The sequence below is a fragment of the Triticum aestivum genome, chromosome 6A (genome assembly GCF_018294505.1).
Source record: "Triticum aestivum cultivar Chinese Spring chromosome 6A, IWGSC CS RefSeq v2.1, whole genome shotgun sequence".
In the NCBI taxonomy this organism is placed as follows: Eukaryota; Viridiplantae; Streptophyta; class Magnoliopsida; order Poales; family Poaceae; genus Triticum; species Triticum aestivum.
Genome location: NC_057809.1, coordinates 619,654,435 through 619,667,041, shown reverse-complemented (window position 1 = coordinate 619,667,041; position 12,607 = coordinate 619,654,435). Strand labels below are relative to the sequence as shown.

General features: G+C 46.0%; 1 pseudogene; it reads right to left on the bottom strand.

The window, feature by feature from the left end:
* Positions 1-9,469: 9,469 nt before the first annotated feature.
* LOC123131470 (uncharacterized) lies at positions 9,470-10,867 on the bottom strand (annotated as a pseudogene).
* Between the last annotated feature and the right edge of the window lie 1,740 nt (positions 10,868-12,607).

The following is a 12,607-nucleotide window of genomic DNA, read 5'->3' as shown; positions in this document are numbered from 1 at the left end:
CTAGTTTTCTTTTTTTAATGGTAATACCAGTGCCACTAATTTATTCCTTCTTATGAAATCTTTTTTTGTGAAAATTCCACTATCATATGCTTATTCTTGCATATTATTGAAAAGCGCAATTTCCGTGTCTATTATGTGCAAAAATTTCATGTTTGATTTTTTACAACTTATTTCTTATTAATGGGTAATACCAATGCTACTAGTTCATCTTCTTTAGACAACTTCATTATTTTGATTTTGTTTTTGTTTTATTTCTCTTTTTTTCTTAGCCGGTCCCTTCCTATGCATTCTATGGATGTTAGCAAAGTTTTGTGCTTGCACTATATTTACTGAGATGAAAAAGGTAGTGAGTGTGCGTGTGTGTGTGCGCGCGCGCGCTTAGCTATTTTTATGTGATAGGGATTCTTTTTTGTTTTAGTTTATCTTCTCTGGCCTAATATTTTCAGCTTTTACTAATTGCGGAGGTTTTAGTGGCACTATATAAACATATGACTATACCTCGAATGAAAATAACTACTTCCAAATAGACTAAGAAATAGTCTCTCAGTAAATACAAATAAAGATATGCTGTGCCTTGATTTGAGAAGTAACGGTTTCGAAATTGGCTGAGAAATAGTCTCTGAATAAATATAATATATAAAGATATGACTAATTAAGAATAGTCTCCTAATAAATATAAAAATAAAGACATGATTGTGTCTTGATTGAGAAATAACTTTTTTGGATTGATTGAGAAATAGTGTAGATAATACTATATTCAAGGTACCATATGAGCAACATATCATGCCTCTATAGAAGACCAACGAACGAAAGAAGCTCTTGGCTGCAAAGTAGCACACCAGAACAACACAAGAAGGAAATAAATACACAAATTACCGGCCTCTTCTCCTCATGGCACCCATCAACCTGAGGAACACGAGGAGGAGCATGTCCATTTTTTTCCTGGTCCTTATTATGATGTCTGCTTCTACATTGCCATCCTGCCATGCAAGAGGTAAGTATATACATGCATCAATCAGTATCCAAAATGGTTAACCTACTAGAAATATATTTTGATTGAATTCCTAATGCTACAATGGATTTGCATCTACAATTGGGGAGCCAACATGCGAGGATCTGCAACAAGGATGCTCTGTATATACTTACCTCTTGTAGGCTAGGAAATAAAAATGCACACTCACCCCTTAAAAAACTATACATGTGTAAAATCAGTGTGATTTATATTTGATCAATGTAACATCGGCCGTAACATTTTTCGAGGTTGTCCTTTACCATAGACAAGATTAATAAAACATGAGATGTATGATATAAAAATTGTATAATTAGAAAATCCTCAGTTAAGGCAACATCATAGACATATTAGACCCTATTATATTTATAGGAGGGAGTAGATAATAGCTAGGTTGACTAAACCTACAAACACATAAATAACTACATAATGGGGACTAGAACGAGGTCCCTATACCCCTAAATTCTTGTTGAAGCTACATCAAACTTGTTGTTGTTTCCCCACCATAGGTCTTGTGGGCAATGGCCAATCTTCTATATCTAAATAGCTAGCCCCCACTAACATATTTCTCTCAACATGCAAGCATGCCACATCATCAAGCAACATGCATGGCAAAAGGCCCACCACAACATGCATTCATGCACATGAAAATGTCCACCTCAACATGCAAACATATATTAGATATTTTACAATACATTAATCAAACACAATAAAGCATAGGATTTGCAATTTTAGTTTTCGTAGTATCACTATTCACGTTCCATAGAAATCACATATCATCGAAATGTATTGCAAATATTCCCGCAACAACGTGCGGGGTATCATCTAGTATTGAGAAATTCATCCACCAAAATACATCCAAAAAATCTGTAGAGGATTAAGACCACATGGTATGTGTGGTAAGAACTTCAGATTTAAAGTGATGAAATTGAGCTATGACGCTTTGCGTGGTGAATTAGATAATATGTGTAACAGAAATATATGAAGAAAAAAAAAAGGCTTGTCGAATGGCTACAATAGTAGATTGCTGGTTGGCTACCCTGCCAAGCTTATCGGGGGTGGGACCAGATTGGCCTAGGCAAGCATCGATCAGTCTCACGTTGTTGTTGTACTACCTCCGAGGCCTCCACACAAGAGATGGAGAATGTACGATGACCAATCCATCTCATAAAGCACACGGTGGTTGAACATGCACCATTGGCAACTGTCGAATTCTGGACACCCGCACCTGATGCAGAGCTCTCCCGGGTACCAATCCATGATACCCTCTCTTCCCCTGATCTGCTCTAGCTCCTGCCTCTCGAGGTCAAGAGAGAACAAGCCGTCACGACGATGGATGAGAAGTGCACCTCTGCTCTCTGCGAAGCCCAAGACCCTGCATGGTTCATGTGCGGTGAGCTTGCGGCTCATCCAGCAATCAAGGCCATGATCGTCGCCTTGCTTGGTCCAAAGCTCCAGCGTGCTGCCGTAGTCTATTTTGTTAACGAACGAGAGTTTTCCCCCGCCGGCGATGCATAGGAACGGCGGTTGCTCTAGCTGCCAAGGAGAGTTGACTGGCACTGCTATGGGTATCTTGGTGAGGGACACACGCGTCGCGTCGGCACTCACGTCGAGGGTGTAGAAGCTTGTTTGGTCCCTGTATAGCCAGTGAACGGTGCCATGGCCGTCCACGACGCCGGCTGGTGGCCCCGACACGGTGAGCCCTCCCACGACTTCTGGACACTCCATGGGCGCGCTCCAGGCCCCAATAGCGGAGGAGTAGGAGTAGGCGGCAGCGAGCCGACTGTTTGAGCAGACGGTGGTGCAAAGCACACGGAAAGTCGGCATCGGTCCCGTGAGAAGCGCGTACCCTGTCACATCTCTCCCCAGGCGGTCGTGTGCCAGGCCGGCGGCAGGCGACGGGAGGAGGTGTGCGTTGCCGGTGAGAGGTTGGCACACCGCCAGGTGGAGCTTCCCCAAGTCAAGCGGCCTGGGCAAGAGGCGTGCGAGGAGGAGCCCGCGGTGTGACGCGAGGGGCTTGGCGTAGTTGAAGAGCCCATCAACGTTGGGGATGAAGGAGGAGGTACAACCCGGCCTAAGACGCCGCGATGACGCGTGAAGCCTCCCAAACTGCGGCGGGCAGTCAGATTTCTTCTCTCGGGCCTCCGGCGCACACACGAGAGAGACGTTCTGGTAAAAAGCCCCGAGGACGAAGGTGGCATGTCGCGCGTTCTCCTTCTTCGGCAGGAGTTCGGCTCGTCGGAGGATGGCCCGATCGTTGCCGAGGACACGGAGCCAACGTGTGCAGGTGGCGGCGCAGCGGAGGAGGTCCAGGGGGTCCGGCAGGCGCGTCAAGATGTCGAGGAGGAGCTCGTCCGGGATTGCCTCTGCGGTAGGGCACGCGTTGGCGTTGGCCATCGATATGATGTAGGGCTTGTTGAATTTCCCCAAGGATCGATCACATTAAAGTAGGCAAACACACGCGCTTATAAATACTTATAGCCAAGGGTGTCTCGTGTACCCTCTAATTCTTCTCTTTATTTCCTTTCAATTTTCTCGATGGTACAATGTGGCACAACGTATTAGACATGGCACAAGCAGCCGACTCAAGCCGAACTCCTAGGCATACACGGACATGACTTTAAATTCAAGCCGGACTCTGTTACTTCTTCTCTAACCTATAATCACGGCCGATCTCAAAAAAAAAACTATAATCACGGCCAAATCGATCGCTACTTAGAGCATGTACAATGCTTTCCATTGAAAAACACTTTTCAAATAACTCTGCATGCCTTCCAGAAATTCTACATCATTTCCGATCAACAATATGTTAACAACATATACTCATCAGAAATTCTATAGTGCTCCCACTCACTTCTTTGGAAATACAAGTTTCTCATAAACTTTGTATACACCCAAAACTTTGATCATCTCATCAAAGAATACATTCCAACTCCGAGATGCTTACTCCAGTCCTTAGAAGGATTGTTGGAGCTTTGCATACTTGTTAGCATCTTTCAGGATTGACAAAACCTTCTGGTTGTATCACATACAACCTTTCCTAAAAAACGTCGAGGAAACAATGTTTTGATATCCTATCTGCAAGATTTCATAAATAATGCAGTAATCGCTAATATAATTCCAACAGACTCTTAGCATCGCTACGAGTGAGAAAGTCTCATCGTAGTCAACTCCTTGAACTTGTCGGAAAACATCTTAACGACAAGTCGAGCTTTCTTACTGGTGATACTTACCATCATTGTCCGTCTTCCTTTTAAAATCCATATGTACCTGACAGTCTTACGACCTTCAAGTAGTTCTTCCAAAGTCTACACTTTGTTTTTATATATGGATCCTCTCTCGGATTATATGGCTTCGAGCCTTTTTGGAATCCAGGCCCATCATCGCTTCTCCATAGCTCGTAGGTTCATTGTTGTCTAGCAACATGACTTCCAGGACAGGATTACATACCACTCTGAAGTAGTACGCATCCTTGTCATCCTACGAGGTTTGGTAGTGACTTGATCTGAAGTTTCATGATCACTATCATAAGCTTCCACTTCAATTGGTGTAGGTGCCACAGGAACAACTTCCTATGCCCTGCCACACACTAGTTGAAGAGACGGTTCAATAACCTCATCAAGTCTCCACCATCCTCCCACTCAATTCTTTCGAGAGAAACTTTTCCTCGAGAAAGGACCCGAAACAATCCCTTATTGCTTTCGGATCTGAGACAGGAGGTATACCCAACTATTTTGGGTGTCCTACGAAGATGCATTTATCCGCTTTGGGTTCGAGCTTATCAGCCTGAAACTTTTTCACATAAGCATCGCAGCCCCAAACTTTTAAGAAATGACAGCTTAGGTTTCTCTAAACCATAGTTCATACGGTGTCATCTCATCGGAATTACGTGGTGCCCTATTTAAAGTGAATGTGGTTGTCTCTAATGCCTAACCCATAAACTATCGTGGTAATTCGATAAGAGACATCATGGTATGCATCATATCCAATAGGGTGCACTTATGATGTTCGGACACACCATCACACTATGGTGTTCCAGGTTGTATTAGTTGTGAAACAAATTCCATAATGTCTTAATACTGTGCCAAACTCGTAATTCAGATATTCATCTCTATGATCATATCATAGATATTTTATCCTCTTGTCACGACGATCTTTCAACTTCACCCTAAAATTACTTGAACCTTTCAATAATTCAGACTCGTGGTTCATCAAGTAAATATACTCAACATCTACTCAAATCATCTGTGAAGTAAGAACATGACGATATCCACTACACGCCTCAGCACTCATTGGACTGCACACATCAAAATATATTATTTCCAACAAGTTGCTTTCTAGTTCCATTTTACTGAAATTGAGGCTTTTAGCCATCTTGCCCATGTGGTATGATTTGCATGTCTCAAGTGATTCAAAATCAAGTGAGTCCAAACGATCCATCTGTATAGAGTTTCTTCATGCATATCTACCAACAAACATGGTTCGCATGTCTCAATCCTTTCAAAAATGAGTGAGTCCAAAGATCCATCAACATGGAGCTTCTTCATGCGTTTTATACCGATATGACTTAAGTGGCAGTGCCACAAGTAGGTGGTACTATCATTACTATCTTATATCTTTTGGCATGAACATGTGTATCACTACGATCGAGATTCAATAAACCATTCATTTTAGGTGTAAGACCATTGAAGGTATTATTCAAATAAATAGAGTAACCATTATTCTCCTTAAATGAATAACCGTATCGCGATAGACGTAATCCAATCATGTCTATGCTCAACGCAAACACCAAATAACAATTATTTAGGTTTTAATACCAATCTCGATGGTAGAGGGAGCGTACGATATTTGATCAACCTTGGAAATACTTCCAACACATATCGTCATCTCACCTTTTAGCTAGTCTCTGTTTATTCCGTAGCCTTTTATTTCGAGTTACTAACACTTAGCAACCGAACCGGTATCTAATACCATGGTGCTACTAGGAGTACTAGTAAAGTACACATTAACACAATGTATATCCAATATACTTCTATCGACCTTGCCAGCCTTCTCATCTACCAAGTATTTAGGGTAATTCTGCTCCAGTGGCTGTTCCTCTTATTACAGAAGCACTTAGTCTCGGGTTTGGGTTCAACCTTGGGTTTCTTCACTAGAGCAGCAGCTGGTTTGCCGTTTCATGAAGTATCCTCTTTCCCTTGCCCTTCTTGAAACTAGTGGTTTCACCAACCATCAACAATTGATTCTCCTTCTTGATTTCTACTTTTGTGGTGTCAAACATCGCGAATATCTCAAGGATCATCATATATGTCCCTGATATATTATAGTTCATCACGAAGCTCTAGCAGCTTGGTGGTAATGACTTCGGAGAAACATAACTATCTCATCTGGAAGATCAACTCCCACTCGATTCAAATGATTGTTGTACTCAGACAATCTGAGCACAAGCTCAACAATTGAGCTTTTCTTCCTTAGTTTGCAGGCTAAGAAAATCGTCGGAGGTCTTATACCTCTTGACGTGGGCACGAGCCTGAAATTCCAATTTCAGCCCTCGAAACATCTCATATGTTTCGCGACGTTTCTAAACGTCTTCGGTACCTCAACACCAAACCGTTTAACTGAACTATCACGTAGTTATCAAAATGTGTATGTCAGATGTTCGCAACATCCATAGACGACATTCGAGGTTCAGCACACTGAGCGGTGCATTAAGGACATAAGCCTTCTATGAAGCAATGAGGACGATGCTCAGTTTACGGACCTAGTCCGCATAATTGCTACTATCAACTTTCAACTAATTTTTCTCTAGGAACATATCTAAACAGTAGAACTAAAGCGCGAGCTACGACATAATTTGCAAAATCCTTTTGACTATGTTCAGGATAAACAAGTTCATCTTATGAACTCCCACTAGATAGACATCTCTCTAGTCATCTAAGTGATTACATGATCCGAGTCAACTAGGCCGTGTCCGATCATCACGTGAGACGGACTAGTCAACATCGGTGAACATCTTCATGTTGATCGTATCTTCTATACGACTCATTTTTATTATTGTTGACATGACATTTTTGTTAGAAAAATAGGATGGCATTTTTAATGTCAAGAGAACGACATTTTTAATGTTGAGAGGATGGCATTTTTTACTTTTTATTGCATAGCAGTTTTCTTGGGCTTATCTAGATAAAATATTTTATCTTTAGGATGGTATTTACAAAGTAAAATTTAAATTTTCGAAAAATAAATCTGAGCATGGCATTTTTATAAATTTGTGCGTATTTTATTGTTCGTGGCATTTTTTTATATAGATGATGGTAGTTTTAAAGTTTAGCACGGTAAAAACAAATTCTAGACGCTGGATATTGGTGTCCTAGTCTAGACGCTGGTTCAATCGGAAGCTTTATCCGAGTATGTTTAGACGTGGTTGTTTCGAGTAGGTTTCGGTTGGTCCAACCTGGTAATATATACACCAGAAGAAAACTACGTACGTACATACCGATTCTGCTTGCCTTCCCTCCTAAAAGGCGACGAGGGTGCACACAGGAATCGACCATAGACATCACCAACGTGGATCGTAACTAACTCAGCGAGAGACAGCAATCAATGGCGGCTTTGCCCGACGATATCCTCACCGAGATCTTCTCCTACCTGCCGGCCAAGTCGGTCCGCTGCTTTCGGAGCCTGTCGCGTTCGTGGCGCGCCGCCCTCTCGTCGGCGTCCTTCCTCGATCTCCATCGCCGGCGAGCCAACAGGCCGGAGCAGCTCAAGGTCTTCTTCAGCCCTTCCGACAAGATGTTGCATGAAGATGGACCGTCGTCCTACTTCTACGCCTCGCAACCCGGTGGCGCACCTGCGACCAAGCTCACGCCCCACAGGCTCCGCTTGCCGGCTCCGCTGACCAGGCCCCTCCATGGCCTCGTTCTTGTCCGTTGTTACATCACTGGCTACCACGTCTGCAACCCTTCTACGGGGGAAGCCGTGGCTCTCCCCGACACCGCACTGCCGTTGAAGATGGCTACATATGTACCATTCTACGTCGAGAACATCGCATACGGCCTTGGTTACTGCTCGGTGACCGACAAGTACAAGGTGGTACGCATATTCAGCGGCCCTCGCGCCCCGACCCGCTGCGAGGTCCTTGTCCTTGGCGGTCGGCCGTACTGGAGGAGTTTTGGCGAATGGTGGACTGCACCGTGGATGAGAAGAACCCGGGCGTCTTCCTTGACGGGCGTCTGCACTTCCTTTGCCATGGCGGTCGCATTGTCTCCTTCGACGTTAGCAGCGAGACCTTTGGCGCGCTCGAGCCACCACCACTGAATCCAAATCCGGCGGTGCGTGCTTCGGCCAGAATGGCCGAAGAACTAGATGGGTGCCTATGCGTCTCCTACGTAAATATCCGTCAAGGCCTATACCATATGTGGGTGCTAAGGGATTACGCGAAACCACGACGGCGATGGGAGCAGCTTTGTCGCATCGATCTGACGTCTTGGACAAAATCTTACGGGATGCAGTTGTGGTCTCCCTGGATGGCTCCACTTGGCATGTACAATGGAGAGAATGGACAGAGGAGGATCATGCTGGCTGCGGGTGCTAGCAAGGTGTTTGCTGTCAACGTACCTAACGGTGATGCACTGGAGATCCTATTCTGCCCGGTCGAGGACGCGGCAATTGCTGGCAGCTTTGATGGCCACGGTGAGCCTAGGTTGGGGCTACTCGAGGAGAGCCTCACGCCTCTGTTTCCTTTCGAATGAGGTGATGCGCAATTTAGGATACCGCTGTTAATTACCCAAGTGACTTAATTCTCCCCATCATCTTTTTCCCTTTTTGTTTAGGTGCATAATGGTTGTGCCTCTTGTATCTTTTGCAAAAGCACACAGCTTCTTTTCCCTTGGCGATTTTAGTTGAGTTTAATTACCTTTTTTGTAAAGTGATCTCATCAACTTTCTTTTGACGATGTGGTAAAATCTATAGCTGAGGTATATATTGCAATACAACTTATATATAGTGAGCCAGTCGACGTCTGGACACTTGATGCCACGACGGCGCGTGGAGCCTCCCGAACTGCGGCGGGCAGTCGATCGGCCGCCTCTACATCCTGTCGCGTTCATGCTGCACCACGCTCTCGTCGGCGTCCTTCCGATATCTCCACCGCCGCCGAGCCAACAGGCCAGGCCAGCTCAAGGTGTTCTTCAGCCCTAACCACGAGACATTAGAAGAAGATGGATCGACGTACTTGTACACCTGGCAGCCTGGTGGTGCACCGCCCACAAAGATCATGCCCCACAAGTTCCACCGCCCGAGTCCTCTCACTAGGCCCCTCGATGGCCTCGTCCTCATCAGCTGCCCCGACACAGGGTACCATGTCTGCAACCCTTCTACCGGTTTAGCCTTAGCTCTCCCCAACAGTCTACTATTAGAATAAATTCGAGGCACTCCATCGATCATCCGAAAACCAAGCAATCACACAAACACAACATCGAGATTTGTTAACGAGGTTCACCGATATGACTACATCCCCAGGGCTTGACTACGGGCGCTCCTCCCTGTGACACCGTCACAATACCGCACCCGATCGCCCTGGACACCGACACATGCCGCCGGCTTCCCCTGCGTTCTGATACTATTACGTTGGCATAGGTTACAGGTGGCTGCTATAAATCACCCGACTGATTTCCTCGGGAAATCAATCGGGTCCCCAGCCGTCCGATCAAAGCCCCAGCAAACATTGAATTAAGTCAACTTTGCCATGTCGTTCTCACGCGATAAAACGCCGCCGAGGCCTTCGTCTTCCCCGCGTCACAGGCTCACAGCCAACGCAAATCCAACCCCCCCTCCCCCAGACAGACGGGATCCCTAGATATGGCGTTGAGCTCCGACGAGCTCGCAGTTGCAGCCGCCATGCCGCGCTCGCTCGAGCTGCCCCAAGAGCCGTCGGGCGTCGGCAAACATTGGGATGCAGCACCGAGACCCCTCGCGTGAGTGCTGCATCGGAGCGCTCCATTGCAGCTCAGTAGCCGACGACGAGCGCTCCATTGCAGCTCCTCCGAGGCCAATGAGCGCTCCATTGCAGCTCCTCCTCCGCCGGCGACGAGCTCTCCACTGCTGCTCCTCCGCTGGTGTCGAGCGCTCCATTGCAGCCCTTCTGCCGCCAGTGACGACTGCTCCATTGCAGCTAGCTACTCCACGGGAGCGAGTGCTCCATTGCAGCTCCTCCGCCGCCGGCTACGAGCGCTCCATTGCGGCTCCTCCGCGGACGTCGAGCGCTCCATTGCAGATCCTCCGCGGGAGACGAGTGCTCCATTGCCGCTCCTCTGCCACCGTCGACGACCGCTCCATTACAGCTCCTCCACCACCGGCGAGGAGCGCTCCATTACGGCTCCTCCGCCGTCATGTGAGTGCTTCATGGAAGCACGAGGCTTCATTGCAACGCGGTGCGACGGCCGTGGACAAGTTGTTCTGTCACATCTCGTGGCCGTGGACACATAGCTGCGTTGCAACACCCGCGTCCGTCGACGAGCGTCGTTTCGCATCGACAGCAACTCACGATCCTGCACTGCTGTGGTGGTATTCGCCATGGCTCCACTCCATGGACGCTGCTTTGCAGCTACTTCACCTCTAGCGATGCACCGGAGGAGCTCCAGCTGCTAGTGCCAGCGGCCAGCATCAAACTCTGTCGTGGGTCGTGACACTCTTCTGTGGTGGTGGTGCTCGCCATGACTCCTCTCCTCTGGCAATGAGATTGGAAAAAGAGAGAAGAAATAAAATGTATGGTGGAACAGCTTCGTAGAGATAGGATAAGGGGGGAAGGGGGGAAGCGGTGGACAACCAGAGCAGACACGTGGCACTCGGAGAAGGAGGCTTAAGAGATTGGCCTAGGCAACAACCACGTGTGGCTACATCCCCGGGGCTTGACTACGGACATGTGGCACTCGGAGCAGCGGTGGACAACATCGTGCCTTTTGGTTTCAAACAACGGAAGGACTAAAAATCAGTCGACTGATTTCTATCAAAGTCTCAGTCGATGCCTTCATTGATTTTTTTTTATGCTAGCTGTTTGCCACGTTTAAATCAGCCTGTTAGGATGACACGGCCGGCCTGTTTCTTTTTGTTTTTGTCTGTTGGGCTACGATTGAAAATAGACCATGCAAACTGCAGAGAGCAAAGCGTTGTGTTTTTTTTTACTAGATCAACATGTGTGTCCAATGTTTCCCTATATCTTCTAGCATGTCATAATCAATGCACACTTCTATTTTCCTCCATGCATTTTTTTTTTATTTTCCTCCATGTTGTGGGTCAAACTTTGCTCGTATAAGATTTTGTAATGCGATAAACTGTTTAATCTATACGCCAATTTGTGCAAATTTGTGTTGCATTTCCTTTTTCTGGTCGCAACATTCTGTACTATTTTTTTTTCAAAATGGCTTGTGCTAATTCATTTTGGGTTTCTAGGATAGTTTTCCTTTTGATTTTTTTGTTTGTTCTTTTAAAATTATCAATTATTTCCATTCTTCTTTTTTTTTTCTTGTTCTTTGCTCTCTCATAATTCCTTCTTTGAAGTATGTTTGTGTGTTTTTCCATTTTTACTTTTTTGAATTTTATTAATTATTAATTGTTCACGCCTATTTTTGTCATCAGAAGACATTGTATTCGTGTGTAACTATGTTTTTATTTATTCTTTATTTTTAGCCTCGAAGGAAAAATTGATTGTATGTAATATGTACGTTTATCCGTGCACAACTACACACGTCTTACTCCACATGCAATTGGTGAAGGACTGACCTTTGCGTATATTTTTTTTTCTTTTTTCGTCAGAAGAGGGGGCAGTTGCATGTCTGTCACTAGGCACATAACTCCAAGTGCGGTCCCCAACTACAACTACATGTCTTCGACGCGATTGCAACTCAGTGGTGTGTTTGTCAGGGGAGGGGGGTAGTTGCATGTCGGCCAATAGGCATGCAAGTGGAGTGTCGTCCCCGACTGATATTGCAACTCAGTAGTGTTTTATCGGGAAGGGGGAAGTTGCATGTTTTTCACTAGTCACGCAATTACAAGTGTCACACCCGCCCGAAATTCTATGGTGTTTTGTGGAGGGAGGTGGTTGCATGTATGTCACTAGGCACGCAACTGCATGCCCACACCTGACTGCAACCGGCCTTTGTTTTGTAAATCAGCCGTGGGAGAGGGGGCGGTTGCATGTCCAACATTAGGCCTTGCAACTGCAAGTGTCGCCCCCGTTTGCAATTGCATGTCTCCCTCCCAAAATGCAACTAGCCTTGTGTTTTTGTTGGAGGGCGGCGAGAGAAGGAGGGGGCATTTGCATGTCCGACACAAGGCTTGCAACTGCAAGTATCGCCCTTGACTGCAACTACATGTCCACACACCCAACCGCAACCGACCTTTTCTTTTGTAGGTAGGCGTCGAAAGAGGGGGTGGGTAGTTGCATGTCCGACACTAGGCTTGCAATTGCAAGTATCACCCTCGACTGCAACTGCATGTCTACACATTTGTTTTGTAGGTGGGTGTCGAAAGAGGGGGTAGGTAGTTGCATGCCCGACACTAGGCTTGCGAATGCAAGTGTTGTCCTCGACTACAATTGCA